General features: G+C 42.5%; 1 pseudogene; it reads left to right on the top strand.

Moving 5' to 3' along the window:
- The window catches only part of LOC143387382 (semaphorin-4C-like), a 55,650-nt pseudogene extending 35,464 nt beyond the window's left edge, over window positions 1-20,186 (top strand).
- Window positions 20,187-21,321: the final 1,135 nt, after the last annotated feature.

A 21,321-nucleotide genomic window follows, 5' to 3' on the forward strand; every position in this document is an offset into this window, starting at 1 on the left:
TAAGTTTCATTGAATTGTCTTGCCTTGTTTCCCTAAAATCACAGTTTCAGGAACTGAAAGTACTGATGATGAGTAAAAACTGTTTTCTTTTTACATTATCTGCTCATGTGTTTATGTTAATAAAGGCAAAGGAACTGTAATATTTTTTTTAAATTCCATCCCTAAAGAAAACTTTGCAAAGGTCCTCATACCAGTGCTGACCCCAGAATTGCCTTACTGTGGACAATGTGATATATTGTTCTCTCTACCACATTGTCTAAGGAAGAGTCTTGCATGTTTTATTTGTGATGTTTTATGAGCTTAAAAATAAACCTGAAGCCATTTCATAGATGTGTTACTATTTCCAGGTATGCAGAACTCCATATTGGTAGCCTTCTGGAACACTTGCTTTGCTAACTTTCCCTCCCTTTTTTGTACAATACTGGGGGATTGAAACTAGGGACCCTCAATAACTAAGTTGTATCCCCAGTTCTTTTAATTTTTACTGTGAAACAAGGTCTTGCCAAGTTGCTGAGGCTGGCCTGGAACTTGCAATTCTCCTGCCTCAGCCTCCTGATTTTATATCTTGTATTAAATCTAAATTTCATTTCAGCACACAACAATTTTGGCATAGTTGACAAATGGAACATAAAGTAAGTTCAGGCTGTGTGTGTGTGTGTGTGTGTGTGCGCGCACACACACGTGCACGCACGCAAGCGCACATGTATGCAGACTGGGATTAAACCCAGGGCATTCTACAACTTAACAAACCTTTTATTTTATAATGTGAGACAGGGACTTCTTAAGTCACAAAGGCTGAACTCAAACTTGTAGTCCTCCTGCCTCAGTCTCCTGAGTAACTGAATTTAATGCCATGTGCTTCCTGACCAGCTAGGCATCTTTTGTAGGGGTGGGTACTGTTCTTTTCATTTTTGTATTCCCTTGTCTAGAGAAATATTTAAGTGAATATTTACTACATGATACATTTCCAATTATTCCAGTAATTATCTGAAGCATGGACTAGGCTCAATAGCAAATACTCTCATTTATTTAGAGGAAATGCATAATTCCAAAAATATTTTGGAGATATATTTAACAACAAACATATGTCCTCAAAAGGGACTTGCATACATTAAGCTGCTTCCTTGGGCTCAGCTGGCACCCCATGTCCCCACGTTAGCATCTCACACTCGCCTACTAGCACTCGCTTGGGGCTGGTATAGGCCTCCTGGGCATGCATATGCATGGTCCATGGCTGTTACTCTATTTTGGGCCATCGAAGAAGGCAACACATTGTGGCTTCTTAAATTTCAACACATTTGACATTGATAAATACAAACACTATGAAATAGCAAAAAATTGAGATTTTAAATGGAAAATATCAGACCACCTTCTGCAGAATTTATGCAAGATACACAACATTCTCCTGATAGTAAGACTCAAAATGTTACTATAGGTTTTTTCTGAGTAAAAGGATATATGTTGCTAAACTCTTTGATCACCATGGTTTTTTCCTTGTGGATGATAGCACCCCAATGGATGCCATTGTAAAATAACTTCTGGGCATGTATGAAAATGTGGAAGGTGCCATTTCCATCAACTGTAAAGTCTGCCTTGATCTAATGTCCACTCAAATAGGCCACATCATAAAGCATTATGGGAGGAGAGCAGCTGAGACTATTTCCTGGGTCCAAATCTGTAGACCCAGCTCAGAGATCAGGCCTCAGCAGAAGGATTTGGTCATGAAACAAACCAGTGTCTGGCTGGATAGGGACCATATTCAGCAAAAGATAGGGAGGCAGAAGAATGGAGCACACTGAGCAGCATCAATCTTCCCCAGACTTCTCTTAGGTGGTATTTCAACAAGCAGTGTGGAAAATCAAGACAATCAGAAACCTGAACAAGGTAGTAATGGTGACATAATAAATGGAGTTCCACAAGGTGATAGAATTGGGGCCTTGAAAAGCTGAATACCATCAAACATTATATCACCCATAGTAATTCTTCATTACACACTTCACAGTTTTAAACATTTGAATGTAACTTTATTAAAACAACCAAGTAATCTGCTTTGAGGAAAAGCAGTTTTAGCAGTCCCTCTTTAACAAGGACGAATATTTTTGCATGAAATAAAAAGTTGTGATCAAAACTGAAGAAAGAATCTGGGAATAGAAAACTCTGAAAAGATTTAGAAAAATTTCTTTCAGAACTGCCGCAGTCTGGCTGGACAAGAATAACTGAGCCGCCACAAAGCCTTGTAGGTTCAAACAGCAACTACTTTATTTCAACTCTCACTGGCACTGCACTCACGTTTTTCTGCCAACGCCACCCACGCAGCCCTTCCAGAAACCCCCCACACCAGAAATCCTGCCTCCGGCACTTCCCCAACCAATGGGAACTCTCCTGGAATCCCCACAAGAACTCCAAAGTAGCCGGTGCCCGGAGGCATCAAGAGCCGCCCCATTGCGTGATGGTAAAGGTCAAATATACAATACAATCAAGCCAGCATCACAGCAATTATATAAAGCTTAACTCAAATCATCATCTAAATTGTTCACTGGCTTCACCTTTCAAACATTCCCTCAGGCAAATGCTAGGCGTCATTATGACTGACCTGGCTCTCAACACAGAACAAAACAAAATTTCAGATGCTTTAGTTGCTTTCCCCCTTAGAATTTTATCTGAACAAGAAAAGATCCACTAGAGTTTCAGTAACTCAGAGTCTGAGGTTTGAGCAGTGACATGAAGGGCCTGATTCACTTTTGTCTGAATTAAACCACAAAAACACTGTTATCAACTTACTTTCAGGTGAAAGTAGCACACATTTCACCATCCGGAGTGTTGCCCAGTCTGTGTGGTGCATTTTGTCCTTCTGCTGATAATTATATTCACTGATGGCCCTCAGAAGTGTATCTAATGAGAGATTTTGATGTTCTTATTTTTTATTTACACTGTAATCCCAGCAGATGCTCCTGCCATGGATCTTTCCAAATGGGATACTATTCATTTTAACCATTCTGCCTTTTCTCTTTGAAATATTGATGTGAATTTCACTATATGAAGTACTCAACTGATTTCCTTTCAAAAAAGCATGATTTACAAGAGAGAACCTTTGAAAATGACATTTAAACACTGTTTCATATTTTAACACCAAGTAGTACATTGCCAGGGAACTTTTATGGATACTTTAGAAAACTTAGGAGGCAGAACTGTTTTCTAAGTTGGAAGATGATTGCTACTGCTTACTCAGGGTTGTTTTCCACTTAGTTTTTATGCATACTAGTCTCAGTGGCATTCCCAGTGTTCTCATGTAGCCCTATTGTCTGCTTTGGGGGCTTGATGCAGACATGCAGGCCACACAGACTGTAAATTTTCTGGAAGCCTTGTGCCAAGGAACTTCCTTTTTAATATTACTTAGGGACCAAAGTATTGGAAGGCGATGCATTACTGGGTATCCCAGTCAGTAAAATTAAAATTTTGTTTTCTTCCATTTATGAACAAACACACACACACACACACACACACACACTCACACATACACACTCACTGCTGGGCTTTGCCTCTGCAAAGAGCAATCCCACATTATGGTGGCTTTAAAAAAAATAATATCAATAGTTTTCATGGTCTCCCAGTACCAATTAGGATTATTATTTCTGTGTAATCACACTGAAGACATTCCAGTGAAAGTCCTTAATTTTGAGCTACAGTTGTTGGCAGTGACAGCACTTAATTGTTGAGTGCCTTCTTCCTTAACCTTCCTGGAACACAGCCAGGTGTGTGATGCACAATTGTCAGAGAAATTATTCATATGCTGCTAAAAAAAACTGGTTTTTGTAATTAAAGAATATTTTGCAACCACATTGGTTACTTCCCTAAGAAGTGAACACTATCCATCCATCTTAACCATGCTGTCCTCTCCTAGTCTGAATCCTGGACGGAGGTCCTTTTGGAAGGCAACACCAGGCAATGCTTTTCTCTTTTTTTATTGTTGGTTGTTCAAAACATTACATAGTTCTTGATATATCATATTTCACGCTTTTATTCAAGTGGGATATGAACTCCCATTTTTACCCCGTATACAGATTGCAGAATCACATCAGTTACACATCCATTGATTTACATATTGCCATACTAGTGTCTGTTGTATTCTGCTGCCTTTCCTATCATCTACTATCTAGGGGGTAGAGAGAGAAGAGGGGAGGGGAGGGGGGAGGGGCGATAGCAGGCAATGCTTTTCTTCAAAGACAAGGTGAATGTGTGAGGAAGCCTGAATGCACAGAGCTGCCTTTATTCAAAGTTGTAGCAAGACAGGATAAATTGTCCTTGGATTGAAACATGACATGAATGGGAACTAAGGCACAAGTCAGATGGCCATATCTTTATGGGCAATTCTTTCTGCAGTAGACTCTGAGCGGGCAGGATCTTGCCAGTTTCTTAAACCTGGGGACTAGATCAATGAAAGCAGTGTATTCTTGTCCCTGAGGCAAAAAAGGCTAAGAGCTGGGTGGAAGGAGGATCATTCCATGTGCTGTTTCATGCTGAGAAAATGCTTGAGCTGTGCCCAGGACTTAACTGCTGTGACTCAGGGTGAAACTTGTAAAGGTCAAGTCCTCCATAACTAATCTCAGTGGATGCCAATCCATATGCCCATCTGCAGCAGATGGTTATGTCCTGCAGCAGAAAGAGTAGATGTTCTTTACACCTTGGCTCATGCCATATTCTGGCCCCTCGTAGTGCACAGCCATCTGGGGACTTGGTCAAAACTTTTGGTAACCACAGTGCTTTTCTATAAGTTGCTTTTTTGGGGTGGCTTCTCAACTTTCCAGCTAAAATCACTGTCATAATCACTGTATGTAAGTAGTTCACTAAATTAGTCAGAGGACACTTTGGATTTGTTGAAGGCACATTCCTTCAGATTCCCAGATGACTAGTGCTATTACATCAAAAGAATTTTATAGCAACAAGTTAAGTTTACTGGGAACATGTGTATGAACCAGAAAATTTCTGGGTCTGACACATGGAAAGTTCCTTCTGCAACAAATAAGTGCAAACTCCATCCAACAGGAAACCACAAAATACACAAATCTTCAAGGATTGTAACTTGGAGTCCAGTTAGAGACCTTCCTTCTATAGAAAATGAAGGAGTACATTTCAGGTAGAGTGATTCTGCTAACTAATGGGCCTGAAATACCTTAAAATACACACCAAAACCACTTCCACTAGGATTAAAATTAGAAATAAATATTTATAGGTGCACTTCACTCAAATCATCAACCATCAGCAAGAGTCCCAGAGCTGAGTGTCTAAAAAGTATGCTCCTCTAGCATAGAGGAAATCATGATGTATAAAAGACACTAGAACACTGTTCTCAACAACAGAGAGGGTTGATGGTAAGCCATGCTTCATTCACAGGCACCCTTGCCTGTGCTGAGTGGTGGCTTTAATTTTCTGTAGAATTTTCCAGTTATAAGCTTAAGCCTTTCAACTCCCCCATTTGCCCCAAACTCACCTTGCTACTGCTTACTAAGGGTTGTTTTCCACTTAGATTTTGTGCAGACTAGTCTCAGAAGCATTCCCAGTGTTCCCATGAAGTCCTATTGTCTACTTTGGGGGATTGAAGCAGACATGCAGGCAACACAGACTGTAAATTTTCTGGAAGCCTTGTGCCAAGAGTACCTTGAGTCTTTGCTTTTATTGAATTGCCATCCATGACAGATGAGCAGTGCACTCTTTTGGTGTTTTCTAGAAGGAACCACCTGCTTCTTTTCTTTTTCTTATTTTTATAGCATTTAAAAAGTAATGATTACCATACTTCCCCCACCTAGCCCCCCAAAAAAAAATTAATGAATAGTTCTTGTCAACTAAAATGTTCTAGTGAAGCTCACTGCTGCTCTTTCATTTCTTCTTTATTTGAATGAACAATATCTCTACGTGCAATTACTATGGGGTGTATTTAAAACATGGGACAATTTGCCCATACTCTGAAGGAAGTTACCTCCTTATCACATGGAAGAACTGTCATAGAAGAGTAATGCAGTATTATATTAATAATTTGCAGACTAATTATCTGCAATCATGAACAGATTATTAGTTTTAAAAAATAAATGGTTAATCAGTCTTTGATCATTGTTTTGATTTTTTTGTTGCTGTTGTTTAAATGTTTCTTATCATACTTTTAAAGCTGACAGAACTGATTAAATGTTGATTATCTTGAAAGTATTTTGAAGATAGCTTTACAATGGCCTGTAAATTGTGCATATATATGTAGATTGATACATATTCTTGATTTGAAAATATGGTATATTATTACTGGTTTTATACAAAATACTGAATATTAAAATTGTATAATTACATAATTAAAAGTATTACGCCCCAAAATGGGAGTGGCATAAGTTGAGGAGTCTTCTGAAATGTTATTCAAAAACATAACCTGATTTTATTTTAAATAATAATCATTTATTTGTTATAATTATTAAGAAAATTTTTACCTTTTCTCTCTCCAAAAAATTTCCATTCCTTCTTAAAAAGTAAATTTTCATTTTTATAGTTTTTATACCTTCCCTTATTATTGGGTAGTGATAAATAATTTATTCCCTGCTCCACTGAATATTCTAGGGTTTGATGAGAATACATTCTTGAAAGAAATGAAAATATCAAGTTATTCCACTTACTACACTGTGATGAATATGCTCCACAAATATATGAAATTTTACCAAGCTGGGGAAAATAGCCATAAGCAGTATGAAACAATTTCTGATAAATTAGAAAAGTGAGGAGAAAAACATATCAAATGTTAGAACATTAATTAAAATAGTCAAGATAAACATTTATATTCAAAATTTTAAAATTCCTCAAGAAAAAAAAATTGGATAGGACCAAGAAAAATAAATGAGTCATTTGTATAGATACTTCTATTTGGCCCTGGGCCTTGCATATGCTAGGCAAGTGCTCTACCACTGAGATGCATCCCCAGCCTATTCTGATTCTCCTTCTTCTTCTTATTATTATTATTTTGAGACAGGGTCTTCCCAAGTTGTTGAGGCTGGCCTGAAATGTGTCACCCTATTGCCTTTGCCTCTCAAGATGCTAAGATTATAGGTATGTGCACTGTGAGCAGCAAGAAACACAAGTTATTTTTTTGTCCCAGGAAATGAACCCAGGGCGCATTTTATCCACTGATCCACATCTCCAGTCCTTTTATATATTTTATTTAGAGACAGGGTATTGCTAAATTTCTTAGGGTCTCACTAAGTTGATGAAGCTGGCTTCAAACTTTCAATCCTCCTCCCTCAGACTCCCAAACTGCTGGGAATACAGGTGTAAACCACTGTGCCTCTCAGGATATAGAAATTTCCATGGATGTTATCTTTCCATGAGAATTTTAAAGTTCCTCACTACTTGGCATATTATAGTTCTTGTTAATAGTGATTATCAATATTTTGTCTTATGCCAGTCATTCATGATAGAGTTGATTTGTCTGTGGGGAGACACATGGCAATGTTTTGCTTGTCACAATTATGCAGAGGTGATACTACCATCAAGTGAGTAGATGACAGGGACACTGCTAAACCTCCTGCAATGCACACGCCATGCCTCACAGCTGGGAGAGCCCAGAATATCAATAGTGCCAGGGCTGAAGCACTCTGCACTAACTGAAAGCTCCTTGGAAGCAGCACAGTGTCCTACTCCCTGTCCTGAGCCCTGGCATGGATCCCTATCAGATCTACCTTGGGTCCTCAGGCACCTCCTGAGTTACATAGTCTACAAACATTTAGCCCCTGGGTTTAGCATTTCTGCAGATTAACTTTGTGACTTCTAGGTTTCAGGATTCATCCACAGCCATTTTTAATATTTTATTCAGGACAGGGTCTCACTGAATTGGTTAGGGCCTCGATAAGTTCCTGAGGCTGGCCTTGAACTCATGATCCTCCTGCCTCAGCCTCTTAGATGCTGGTATGACAGGTGTGGGCCACCATGCCCATCTCTCTTCTGTTTTTATTTTACATTTTTGATGACAGAGATTTAACACAGGGGCTTGGACATACACATATAACATACACTATAAATATAATTTTATCCTCTTAAAAATATTAATCTCATAATATCACAGACATTAGGAAAGAAAACAGTATAAACACAGCTCAAAGCACTGTCCGTGGACTGCCCTCACTCTGTTGAACTGTTGATCCCCAGGCAAGCGAGTACAGAAAGTGAGAGAGTTCAGAAACTTGGGAAGCCATGGGCCAGTGCTTGGTGGTTTCTATTCTCTGTAGCTATCTGTCTTCACCATATTCAAGAATATGAATTTCTTTTACAATGTATGACCTTTTAGTATTTAAACTTTGCATAATAGTTAAAATTGTTGGATAATTCAAAGACATATTTTTCCAACTTTTACCATGTAAATGTTAAAATTTACAGAGAAGCTGAGGGAGTTCTAGAGTGAACAATTATAGAACTACTAAAAATGTGGATTGGGTTGCCATGCTGCTGCTTGCAGGTCCAGCCAGTGTGGAAATAAAGCCTTTGTTTGGAAACGAACTTCTTCTGGAACAAGTCCTGCCCCTTATTTCATGTATTGTTTCTGCCTGCTGTTGCACCACTCAATCAGGACTGAGTAGTTTCTACAGAGAACTTTAGGCTCTGCTCCTTCACCAAGTAGCAATACATGTTTCAGAAGCACAGAGAGCCCATATTTGGATCCCCAGTTTTAGCAGGTATTGACATTTAGGTGTCTTAAATGCACATTTATGTCCCTTTCCCAATCTTACCCTGTCACATCCTACCCCCAGTCTTCTGAGACATTCAATCCTCATTATTAATAGTTTCTATCTATGCAAATTTTCCTACCCACCAGATTTAATTTGTAACCTCAAAAATCAATGCTCTTGACACTTTCATGGTCCTTTATGAATACACACAGAACCATGAAAACTTTTAGCCACCAAGTGTGCATGTACCCACCTAGATCATGCCCCACCTTCTTATTATTTCATGGTCACTATCAACATCAAGCAGCATTGATGGTGCAGGACTGAGTTATGCAAAACACATAAGACAGGCTACAATTGGGGGCATGCGAGATGACCATCAATAGATAAAGCTGCCTGGGCATCACTGATGTGAGGCTAAAATACTGACATGACAGTCACGTTACCCAGAGTGAGAAAGATGTCAAACCCTTTCCAGCAGCTCTTTTTTTTTTTTTTTTTTGGAGGGACCAGGGTAACTCGGGTTTGAACTCAGGGGCACTTGACCACTGAGCCACATTCTCAGCATTATTTTGTATTTTTTTTAGAGACAGGGTCTCACTGGGATGCTTGGCACCTCACTAAGTTTCTGAGGTTGGCTTTGAACTTGTGATCCTCCTGCTTCAGCCTCCTGAGATGCTGGGATGACAGGCATGCACCACTGTGCCTGGTCTACCCTGTACACTTCAGGGTAAGAAACTATCACAGGTGAATCTGTAGGCCACAGTGGCACCCTTCAGAGGTGCAATAGCTCTACCCTTTGCTTCAGGCCACTATAACGGTCCACCATTAGGTAGAGATAAGCCCTGGACACCACTGCCCTTTTCTTCCTGACCATGTCCATCCTCCGTAGTGTATGCCAGATGGATAACACAACCCAGATTGATGTGGCAGAAATATCTACAATGATCCCACTGAGAGAACAAAATATAAACAAAGAATGTGTCCTACATTGCAGCGTCCTGATGGTTCACAGTGAGAAGAAATGCCATTTCTTTGCCTAGAATGACCAAAGGGAAAAATAATCTTCAAATTAAGACATTTTCATTTTAAAGGCACTGATCTACATTATTTGGTGACAAAAGGATCACTCCTATGAAGAAGAGGGCCCTAGGGGGTAGCTTGAAAAATAACTCAAAAGTGTACAGTTGGGGTGGAGTATGAGTGTCTGAGTGATGGAGGGGGCTGGGAATGTGGTAGGGGTGGTGGTGCATACCTGTAATTCCAGCAGCTCAGGGGGCTGAGGGAGGAAGATGTCAACTTTAAGGCTAGTATCAGCAATATAGTGAGGCTTTAGGCAACTCAGCGAGTCCCTATCTCAAAATAAAATACAAGAAAAGGGCTGGGGATGTGGCTCAGTTGTTAAACACCATTGGGTTCAATCCCTGGTACAAGAATAAAATAAAATAAAATGGCTTGTATAGTGTAAACAATGTGAAAAAGGCAAGTGTTTGGTTCCTCAGAATTCCACAGTGGCTGATTCCAGGGAGAAAATTAGCCATAAGGTAACACTTAAATATGATTTTGGAGGCCCTTGTAGAATCCTGTATGAAGAGAGTGATGTATGCTTGGCACAGTCTGGGGAAAGAGGGATGCCTGTGGGAGAGAAGACACAGCCAGGAGGAGTGTGTGGCTTTCAAGGGGTAATTCTGGACACTCAAAGGGAGTAAAGAACCTATTTCCCTGACCTACAGCTGCACCTGCTTGCAAATGGGACAGAGCAAGAGGATTTAGTCAAGTTTAGCTCTGATTTAGACTGTGCTCTTGTGTGACTTTTTCTAACTTAAGGAAACTTCAGATTAGCAATGTTGAAATTTTGCTGAGAGGTGACAGTATAGTTTTGAGTCCACAGCATGAACCCTGAAGCCAGGCTGTGTGGGTCCCCATGGAAATTCTGTCACTAACAACTCATGTAACCTTGGGCTAGCTTCTTGAACTCTATGAACTTCAGTTTTCTCCTTTCAAAAGAGGTTCTATGCCAGGCATGGTGACACACCAGTAATCCCAGCAACTCTGGAGGCTTAGGCAGGAAGACTGCAAGTTCAAACCAGCTCAGCAACTTAGCAAGGCCCTAAGCAACTTACTTATCAAGACCCTGTCTTTAAATAAAATATAAAAAAGAGCTGGGGATGTGGCTCTGGTTATAAAAAAAGAGCTGGGGATGTGGCTCTGTAGTTAAGTTCCCCAGGGTTCAATCCCTGGTACCAAAAAAAAAAAAGTTACAGTGATGTTTAAATGAACAAATATACCTAAACCACTTAGCACAGTACCCATCACACAAGGGTTATTAATTAGTTGTGTGAGTTTATAAGTTTGTACTGGCTGCAAAGAGTCATATGCTAACATGTCTACCCAATTCCAAATTGAGTGTTATCAGTCATTACAGCAATAATTTGTTATACATTTATCAGCATATGGCACATCAAGAATTTTAATATGTAACTAACACAGACTAGTTTATGTCAATTCTTTGCTTTTCTATAGATGACATAAACATTTAGAGGTTGTCCCCTAATCCTCAACCCACTAACCAATACTCGTGCTCTTCAATCTACAATAAAAGGATGCCCACAGGAAGTTAAAAACATTGTATTAAAATGCATTCAATACACTTAACCCACCAAATATCAAATCTCAGCCTAGCTTGCCTTAAACAAACTCCAGTGGTGTGTGTCTGCTGCAGAGCAAAATCACTGATGCCATACCTCTTTTTGTTGCGAGGGGATACTGGAGATTGAACTCAGGGGTGCTCAACCACTGAGGAACATCTCATCCCTATTTTGTATTTTATTTAGAGACAGAGTTGCGCTGAGTTGCTTAGAGCCTTGCCATATTGCTAAAGCTGAACTCGAACTTGTGATATTCCTGCTTCAGCCTCCCAAACTGCTGGGATTACAGGTGCAGGCCTGCACCCCTGTGCCCAGCACAGAGATCAATTTATAACACAGTGTTGTAAGGCTCATGGAATTCACTGAATATTGAACTCAAAGTGAAAAAAAAAAAACAGAGTGGTTGCCAAGATCTGCTCTCACATCATTGTAAAGTTGAAATATTTTAAGTCAACCCATCATAAGGTGGGGGCCATCTCTATTTATGGAGTGCTATCAATCTTTCTAGCACAGACTCGCTCATTATGGGGTACAGAAATATCCTGAAGGTCCAAATAACAATCTCCCTAACCTATTTCACAAAGATAAAGCCATGAGGAAGAATCAAACTCACGCCCACTCCCTGCCCATCAACCTCTGCTCATCTCTTAGCTTAAAGGAAGAGCAAGCAGGAATCTGTCACCAGCTAGCTGGGGAGCATTGCTTTCTCTGGAATCATGCTTAGTACCACCAAACTTTATCAGCTACTGTTTGTTTCCTCCCCCAGGAACCTCAGGTCTTTTCCCAGATAATGTGGATAAATACAGCCTGGCCCTGAGGCTGTATCATCTGCTGCTCTACCTGTACTCCTACTATATACAAACCTAGCAAAACCATCATGGACCATAGGAGGGGCACACAGAACCCCATTCACGATCTGAGTAAGAATGTATCAGGACTCCAGAGTAAAAATGTATCAGGACTCCATAATGTGTCAAATTGCTTTTTCTACCACTTTCTACACTAGGGGATATTCATTTCACCCTTTTTAGCTGTGTCTTATGATGTAAGCTACTTGGAATTGTGCATGATACATTAATCACAATAGCTAAGGATTATAGAGAATATATTCTTCTAAGCACTTTTTCTAACTCCTCTTTGCAACCCTGTGAAGTATGTTGGTAATACTCCACTTGACAGGAGGAAAATCTGAGCTTTAATACATTAATTTGTGGGCTGGCATTGTGGCTCAGTGGTAGAGTGCTTGCCTAGCACAAGTGAGGCACTGGGTTCAATCCTCAGCACCACATAAAAATACATAAACCAGATAATGATATTGAGTTCATCTCTAACTTAAAAACTATTTTAAAAAATGTCTCTAGTAAGACTCTAACTCACAGAAAAATGCACATCAAATATCTCTGTGACTTAAAACTGCTTCCTAGCTGGGCATGCCTGTAATTCCAGCAGCTCAGGAGGCTGAGGCAGGAAGTTGGCAAGTTCAAAGCTAGCCTCAATAACTTAGCAAGGCCCTAAGCAAGTCAGGGAAAACCTGTCTCTAAATAAAATAAAAAAGGGACAGGGCTGGGATGTGTCTCAGTAGTTGAGTGCCACTGAGTTCAATCCCAGGTACAAAAAAAAAAAAAAAAAGAAAGAAAGAAAAAGAAAAAAAAAAGAAAAAAGCTGTTTTCCAACTCCCTTCCTCTTAGGTAGTGAAAAATTTCACATGTATTAGAGATAACTTTTTTCCCACTTGAAAAGTGGCTGCAGCATCCTTCAGAGCAAAAGTACTTCACCTCCCCAAAAATGTGCAGGCATAAACTAGATTCACTAGGAATCTGTGCCTCAATGAAACCTGAGGGGGAATGTGATCATACTTTCCAATTCACAAAATGTTTTTATGTCATCTGCACAGTCAAATGCAAAGAAAAAACTGAGGGTTATCCACACAACAGACAGCAGGCTTTAGTGTGAAAATCCCAGCTCCTATCCCTGCCCACCCCCAATAAAAATTTATGGCAAGAACTTACATCAGAAACTGCAAGATTCTTGCTGAAACTGTATATGCTAACCATGGACAAACTGTGAAAAGTGATGACATGTCTAACCATTTGCTTGAAAAGTCACCAATCTTGTTTGTGTTTACCAGTGGCTAATCCGCAGGTTACATCAGTTGAGGTCACATTGACTTTATACACCCATGTGTAGAAGTGGAATTAAAAAGTTATATTTAGCTGGGTGCAGTGGTGCACCCCTGTAATCTCAGCAGCTCTGAAGGCTGAGGTAAGTGGATTGCAAGTTCAAAGTCAGCCTCAGCAACTTAGTGAGATCCTGTCTCTAAGTAAAATAGAAAAGGGGATGGGGATATAGCTCAGTGGTTAACTGCCCTTGGGTTCAATTTCAGGTATAAAACAAAACAGAAAAAAACTTGTTTAAATATGTGGATTGATAAAATAAAAACAACAATCATTCTTCATCTTTGAAGAGGGGAGAATCTTTGTAAAAATGCTAAGCAGAGTGTTTGTGAGGGGTGAATAAGAGGGGATTTTCTGGCTTATCAGACCACAGTACAATTCTGCTCAGAAATTCATTTTACCAATTAATTAAGAGATGCTCAGATATTGTGAAAACAATTTCCTAGAAATGGATATCAGAGAAAACAGGTTTGTAGCTGTAACTCCATTCCACTTCTTTGAGGCACAAACTTCTGGTACATTTTCTCCAGGACAAGCACTACCTAGCATTCCAGCTTTTAACAAAATGATTCCAATTCTCTTTATGACTATGGAATTATAGAAGAAGGGATTCAATAAATCTTAAGTAATATGCCAACAGGTCATGATCAAGTATAATAAGTTCCTGTCTTCTATTTCAGTCTCAATTTATGTTAGGTTCTTAAAAAGTGTTTACAAATATTTGTTTCCAAGCCAATGGGACATGACATAAGACCCCACCCCCAGCTCCATCTGTTGGTGGTAGACAGAGTCTTAGTTCTGTGGCAGGCTTGAACGTTTCTTTCTTTATAGGATTCATGATATTCTGATTGATATATTTCATTCAGGGTACCCTCCCCTTGCATCCCTTCAACTCTCCCTCTGACCCCTTTGTATATACTACAGTTATGGTATATGCAGTTTCAAATATACCACAACAAAACCCACTATTCTATAAAATTAGCATAGACAAAAAATCCCCCCTTTAGAGGGGATTGAACCCAGGGACACTTAACCACTGACCCACATCCCCAGCCCTTTTCATATTTTATTTAGCAACAGGGTCTCACTGAGTTGCTTAGGGCCTTGCTTTTGTTGAGGCTGGCTTTGAACTTGCAATCCTCCTGCCTCAGCCTTTATAGCCACTAGGATTACAGGTATGCACAACCACGCCTGACTCAGAACTATAGTTTTTAGGAGAGGGGTCAAGGTACTAGAGTGCATGTTACAAGAGCAGCCCCTTGTTCTTCTTTTGATGACATACTTCAGTGTGCTCTCATTTCTAGCAGCCCTTACTTGCAAGGCTCTATGGAATCAGCCAGGTTTTGACGAAGCCGTTACCTAAAGTCACCACCAAAAGGGAAAGGAAAAAAAATTCCAGTGTGCTCTTTGCATTCCCAGGATTATCCCTTGCTCTGTTCCATGTGTTCTCTGGCTGAAAGGCTGCCCACAGAGCAACCTGCTTAATAATTCAGAGACTGGGGAGGCTTCAAGTTGAAAGTCACATATTAACAAAGAGGATTTATCTCATCACTGCAGCCCAACAGATGCACACAAACTTCATACATACTGCAGATGCTATAAGTGTGCTCCCAATTTGCTTTTTTGCTATTGGTGCCTAATGGAGAGTAGAAATAATGCCACCAATATTCTAGGGTCACACTACCTAAGGATTCAAGCAGGCTGCTGGGCTCCATCTCCAATGATAAAAGGATGGGAAATAAGGAGGAGAGAAACATTCTGAGCCTGTGCTGTCTAATCTCTGCCACAAAACTTCAACCCTGCCATCAGCTGCAAACACGTATGGGCACTGGAGATCCAGTGAGATACTGTGATATTCATTTACTTGTGTGTGGGAAGGGTGGATGAAAAGCTACACATATTTAGAGTTTCAACAATAATTTAAAAAGTGGCATGACACCCTTGGAAAAAGAACTCCTTGCCTCTAAACTTAAAAGACATGGAAAGACAATTGCTTAGAATAAATCAATTTGGATGGGTACAGCCACTCTGGAAAGCAATATGGAGATTCCTCAGAAAGCTTGGAATGCAACCACCATTTGACCCAATTAAACCACATGGTATCTCATCAAATAGTGTTCCCCCAGGCCTTCCCAACCCCCATCAGGATCAGCAAGCTCTCTTTTCCCTTCTATGGCACTTACTGGATTATGCCATGATGAAGTACTATGGGACTCGCCCCAAACATACCCATGTACTTGAGCTTAAACACAGGGACACTCTATGAGCTGCATTCCCAGTCCCTTTTCAAACTTTATTTACATACAAGTTCTTACTACGTTGCAAGGGCTGGCCTTCAATTTGTAATACTTCTGCCTCAGCCTCCTGAGTGACTTGGAAGACAAGTGCCAGGGCTCCTTGCTGGTGGCTAGGGGCTTCTGTCCTCTACTGAAAGAAGCTTCTGGAGGATGAGGACCAATATTTCCCACAGGGTATCATCCTTCTCTGCATCTACTTATGACATTACCATATTCCTTGTCCACTAGATCTTCTGGGAGGCACCAGCTGAGAAGAAGATCGAGTGTTCTGAGAAAGGGAAGAGCAACCATGTGGATGCTCAGGCTCTGCTGGCCTCCTGAGACTCACAGGGCACTCTTCCCTGGAGTACTGTCATAGGAGGTCAGACCTCTCTTTAGCCTCGGCACTAGTGGCCCTCACCTAGGGGTCTCACTGACTGATCCCTTTATCCCCAAGATGGAGTGTTTCAACTGCATCTGCTTCCTGCAGCCTTACAACACCTCCCATCTGTATGTCTGTGGTACCTACGCCTTTTAGCCCAAGTGCACCTACATTGTGATTGCTGCCCCACCCTGGCTGCCTGCCACCCTGGCCTCCAGTATGGGGTCCTGCCCTCAAGCTCATCCTCCTTCTGCCTCTAGAACATGCTCACCTTCACTTTGGAGCATGAAGATTTTGATGACGGGAAGGGAAATTGTCCCTATGACCCAGCTAAGGGCCACACTGGCCTTCTTGTAGGTGAGTGGCTGTGCCTGTTTTGGGTGAGTTCCTTGGAACTTGACACACTCTGGGGTGTCTACACCTTGTTTATGGCCTGACTGTCCTTCCATTTCCCACAGATGGTGAGTTGTACTCAGCCACCCTCAATAACTTCCTGGGCACCCAGCCTGTCATCCTCCAGAACATGGGGCCCTATCACCCCATGAAGGCAGAGTACGAGGCCTTATGGCTCAACAGTGAGCAGGGAGAAGGACTGAGGAAGCCCAGGGTAGGAAACCTGTGAGGTCCTTGTCACCTTATGACTGAACCTCCTTGCCTTGCTGCAGGGCCCCACTTCATTGCCTCTGCCTATGTCCCTGAGAGTGTGGGGAGCATCACAGGGGATGACGACAAGGTGTACTTCTTCAGTGAGAGGGTGGTGGAATACGACTGCTGTACCAAGCAGCTGCTGGCCCAAGTTGCCCGTGTCTGCAAGGTATTGAGCCCCCAGCATGAGCCCTGGGAACCCTGTGGGCTGGGCATTGGCTGACCCACTGCATCTCCTTGATATCTGCCAGAGTGACATAGCCAGTGCACACACATTGCAGAAGAAGTGGACCAAATTCCTGAAGTCACAGCTGGGGTGCTCAGTGCCCAACCAGCAGCTCTATTTCAACCAGCTGCAGGCTGTGCACACCCTGCAGGGTGCCTCCTGGCACAAGACCACCTTCTTTGGTGTACTTCATATGTGATGGTGAGTTGGCCAGGAATGCTGGGGTGGGGATGAGCAGGTGTTCACATCAAGGGCAGTATGTGGGTGGGAGGGCCTGAACCATGCTGTCCTATAGGGACATCCAAGGGGTCAGTGTCTGGAACACTGAGTACTTGCCCCTTTTAAAGGCCCCTGGGGAAAGAAGGCAAGGCCCTGCCTGGTGGCACCTTAGATCTGCCTGCTGGTATATTCTTCTGCCCATGAGCATTTTCTGCTGATCCCTACATTCCTGCAATCTCTGGAGCTGGGGTGAGATGTTAAGGTGGGCATCGGACCTGACCCTTGAGATCCCTCTCTCATTGCAACAGGGGTAATGTGAACCTTTCCTCAGTCTGTGAGTACCAGTTGGAAGAGATCCAGTGGGTGTTCCAAGGTCCCTACAAGGAGGAGGACATGGTGGGGAACCAGCAGGTCAGGACCAGAGCACCACTGGGGACTAGGCAGAAACCAACCCTGGGTTGTTTGAGGAAGTGCAGAAGTGGGGTCAATACACTGACCCAGTACCCAGCCCCCAGCCTGGTTCAGTGAGTCTTTTGGGCATGAAGTGTTCCCTGTCAGTTCCAGTAGCCTTCCAACAGCTGATAGCTCCCCTGTCCATACCCCTACCCCCACAAGTGCATCACAAATGGCACCATCACCATGGTCACACCAGTTCTCTGGAGCTGGCTGACAGAACCCTCATCTTCATCAAGAAGCACCCACTGATGGACGAGCAGGTAGAGCCTTCATGGGGCCAGCCCCTGCTCATGAAAACACCAACTTTACCCACCTGGTGGCTGACCAATTTACAGGATTTGACAAAGCCACCTATACACTGCTGTTCATTGGCACAGGTAGGTAAGCTCTTGGGTGTGTCTGGGGCTGGAAGACACCCAAGAGCCTCATTCCCTGTCATTGACACTCCCTTCTCCAGACTTCTCCAGGAGATGGCTGGCTGCTCAAGGCTGTGATCCTGAGGCCTGGGGTCCACCTGATTGAGGAACTGCAAGTGTTTGATAAGAAAAATGTGGAAAGCCTTGTGCTGTCACCAAGCAAGGTAGCTAATTAGACTCCATGCACTGCCATTGTACCCACTCCACCATCCCCAAATCAGGTTGGCATGGTTGGCCAGTTCAGCACACCTAAGTAAGCTCAGGGCAAGCCTGGGAAGTCAGGGTGTGTGCTGACAGGATTGGCACTCCACAGGAGCATTATGTATACCCTGGTCCCTGTAGGGCTGCATTCCCAGAATTAGTCCTGGAGAAAACTCATGTTTTTTTTTAGACACCTCTATGTGGGTCCAGGACTCTGCTTACAGCCTCCTCTCTGATCCTCTCCATACTCGCCAGACTTCCCCAGCTTTGACATGTTTATGGTGCCCTCCCAGCGTTGGTTTCTGCCTAGTCCCCAGTGGTGCACTGGGCCTGACCCGCTGATTCCCCACCATGTCCCCTGAAGTGTTATCTTTTTCCTTAACCCTCATACACATTTGCAGCATCCTCTGGATGATGATTTGTTTGCCCTTTGCAGCTATTATCACTTAAAATTGTTTCCCAGCACATGGAGTAATAGCAGAAAGAATATGGGGTTGTGTAAACACTCAGATTGGCAGTTACCATTCAAACAGAGAACACCTTATGCTGTGCTGGTGCTATTGTGAGAGCCAAGGGCACTGGAGGAAAATGTTTCATGCCTTCTGTGTGTATAGCCTCCCTGTTTTCTTGAGACTTGCACCTTCCTTTGCATTGCTGTCTTCTGCCTCTTCTTCATGTGGGCACCTCTCCTGCTTGTGCTCCTTGGGGTCTGAGCAGCCCTGGGATGCATGTGGCCCTACCAACCCTCTCACTCCTCTTCTCCCACAGAAGCTGCTCTTTGCTGGCTCCTGCTCTCAGTTGGTCCAGCTGCCCCTGGCAGACTCTGTGAAGTACCACATCTGTGCAGACTGTGTCCTTGCGCGGGACTCCTACTCTGCCTGGAGCATCAACACTAGTCACTGTTTGTCTGTGGCCAGCTACTCTGGGTGAGCTGGGTTCTGCAAGGGCTGGGACCAGGAAGGTGTGTGGATACGGTGGTTGGAACCATGCTTCTGACACCCATTTCCTCTGACAGATCTCTACTTGTTCAGAACATGGGGATCTCAGATACCAGAGGCTTTTGTGACCTTCATGGCACTAAGAAAGGTGAGCTTTTTTGTGTTCCCCTCCACTCCAGATGGGCTGTGGTCCTTAGGTGGATTTTCCACATCACACCTCCCTGGCCCTTGGTCTCTTGCACTGACTCTGCTACCTTCTCTCTCTGTTGCTACAGTCAGGTGAATGCTGAAAAACATCACAATGGTAGTGGGCACAGACTTGGTACTTCCCTGTCCCTCTCCTCCAAGTTGGCCTATGCCCGCTGGATCTTTGAGGGCCAGGACCTACCTGCAGATGAACCAGGCTCCATCCACTATGATGCCCATCTCCAAGCCCTGGTGGTGATGACTGCCCAATATCACCATGCTGGGGCCTACAACTGCTTTTCAGAGGAGTAGGGGACATGGCTGGCTGTTGAGGGGTATCTTGTGGCTGTGATAGTGGGCCCCTCAGTGACCTGGAGGTTCAGGCCCCCATGGAATACCTATGGCTTATGTGGCTGGCTGTGGTTGCCCTGGGGGCTCTGAGCCTGGTGTTACTGGTTTTTCTGGTTTGGTCGCTTTGCCAGCGGCTTCAGGAAAATCTGGAAAATGATATCAAGGCAGCAGAGAGGACCCTATTGTACCCGCTGGAGTTGCTCAAACATCACATCAGTCTCCTTTCCAGCTCAGAAACAGAAGAGTAACTTTGAGATCCTGTTGGATACTAGTAATTGGATGGCCCCTCTAGATTGTGCCTGGACATGCTGGGGCCAGCTTGGAGTTGGGTCCCTATCTGCACCTCCTGGCAACCCAGGCCAGCCCCTGCCTTCTTGAACACCTCTTTCTAGGGCCCTCAGGAGCGGGCCTAAGGGCCTGTGATATTGTTTAGAGACACTTTTGGTTGTTAAAATGGCAGGTGTTGTCTACATCCTTTCATGCCCAGGTCAGCTCCCACCCTAAGGACTGTTCTGGCTCAGAAGTTCAGTTGTGCTGATGTTGATAAAGAAAACTTGCCCTGTCCAAAGCAGGGCCCTTCCCCTCCAGGTTGCTCTGACACACCTCTCATCTTGCTCTCCTCAGAACACTGTTGTCACCTGACTCCATTTTGTTTCTTTGTTTATGTATTTTCTATTTCCACAATGATAAAGATCTTTTTCAATTGTATTGTGTGAATTATTCCTCCTTCAAATGATACCTTTTCTCTGGGGTCATTTTGCTTTATTCAGATGTATTATTTTTTTGTACTGGGGACTGAATCCAGGGTTGCCACATCCCAAGCCCTTTTTTTATATTTTACTTACAGACAGCATCTCCCTGAATTCCTTAAAGCCTCACTAAGTTGCTGAGATTGTCCTTGAACTTGAGATCCTCTGCTATCAGCCTCCAGAGCTGCTTGGATTACTGGTGTGCACCAAAATATGTGGTTTAATTGTTTAATAACAGCTTAATAGTTTTTATTTCAGGGAGAAAGCTGTCCTTTCCTGCCCCTACTCTAGTTATAGTTTAACTAGTCATAAATCTCTAGAATGACAGGTTGTTGTTGTTGTTGTTGTTGTTCAGTCCTTTGGAAATCTCTTTTATCTGCTTGTGTCTGCAGCAGTTGTTAAATCTTCTGTTAATCTGATTATTGATCTTTGATGCATAATGTTCTTTTGGGTTTCTTTTACATGTTCTCTTTTTTATTTATATTTTAATTATTGTTATTTTATTTTTGGTACTGGGGATTGAACCCAGGGACATTCTAACCCTGAGCTACATTTCCAGAATTTTTATTTTTTATATGGATTCAGGTTCTCACTAGGTTGGTTAGGGCCTTACTAAGCTGCTGAAGCAGGCTTTGATCTCCAGATCTTCTTGCCTCACTCTGAGTCATTGGGATTACAGGCATTCACCACCACACTCAACTTAGATTATAATTTTTAAAAATTGGTATATTGTAAATATACATAATCATAGGATTCATTATGCC

Source organism: Callospermophilus lateralis, unplaced genomic scaffold (assembly GCF_048772815.1).
Source record: "Callospermophilus lateralis isolate mCalLat2 unplaced genomic scaffold, mCalLat2.hap1 Scaffold_167, whole genome shotgun sequence".
NCBI lineage: Eukaryota > Metazoa > Chordata > Mammalia > Rodentia > Sciuridae > Callospermophilus > Callospermophilus lateralis.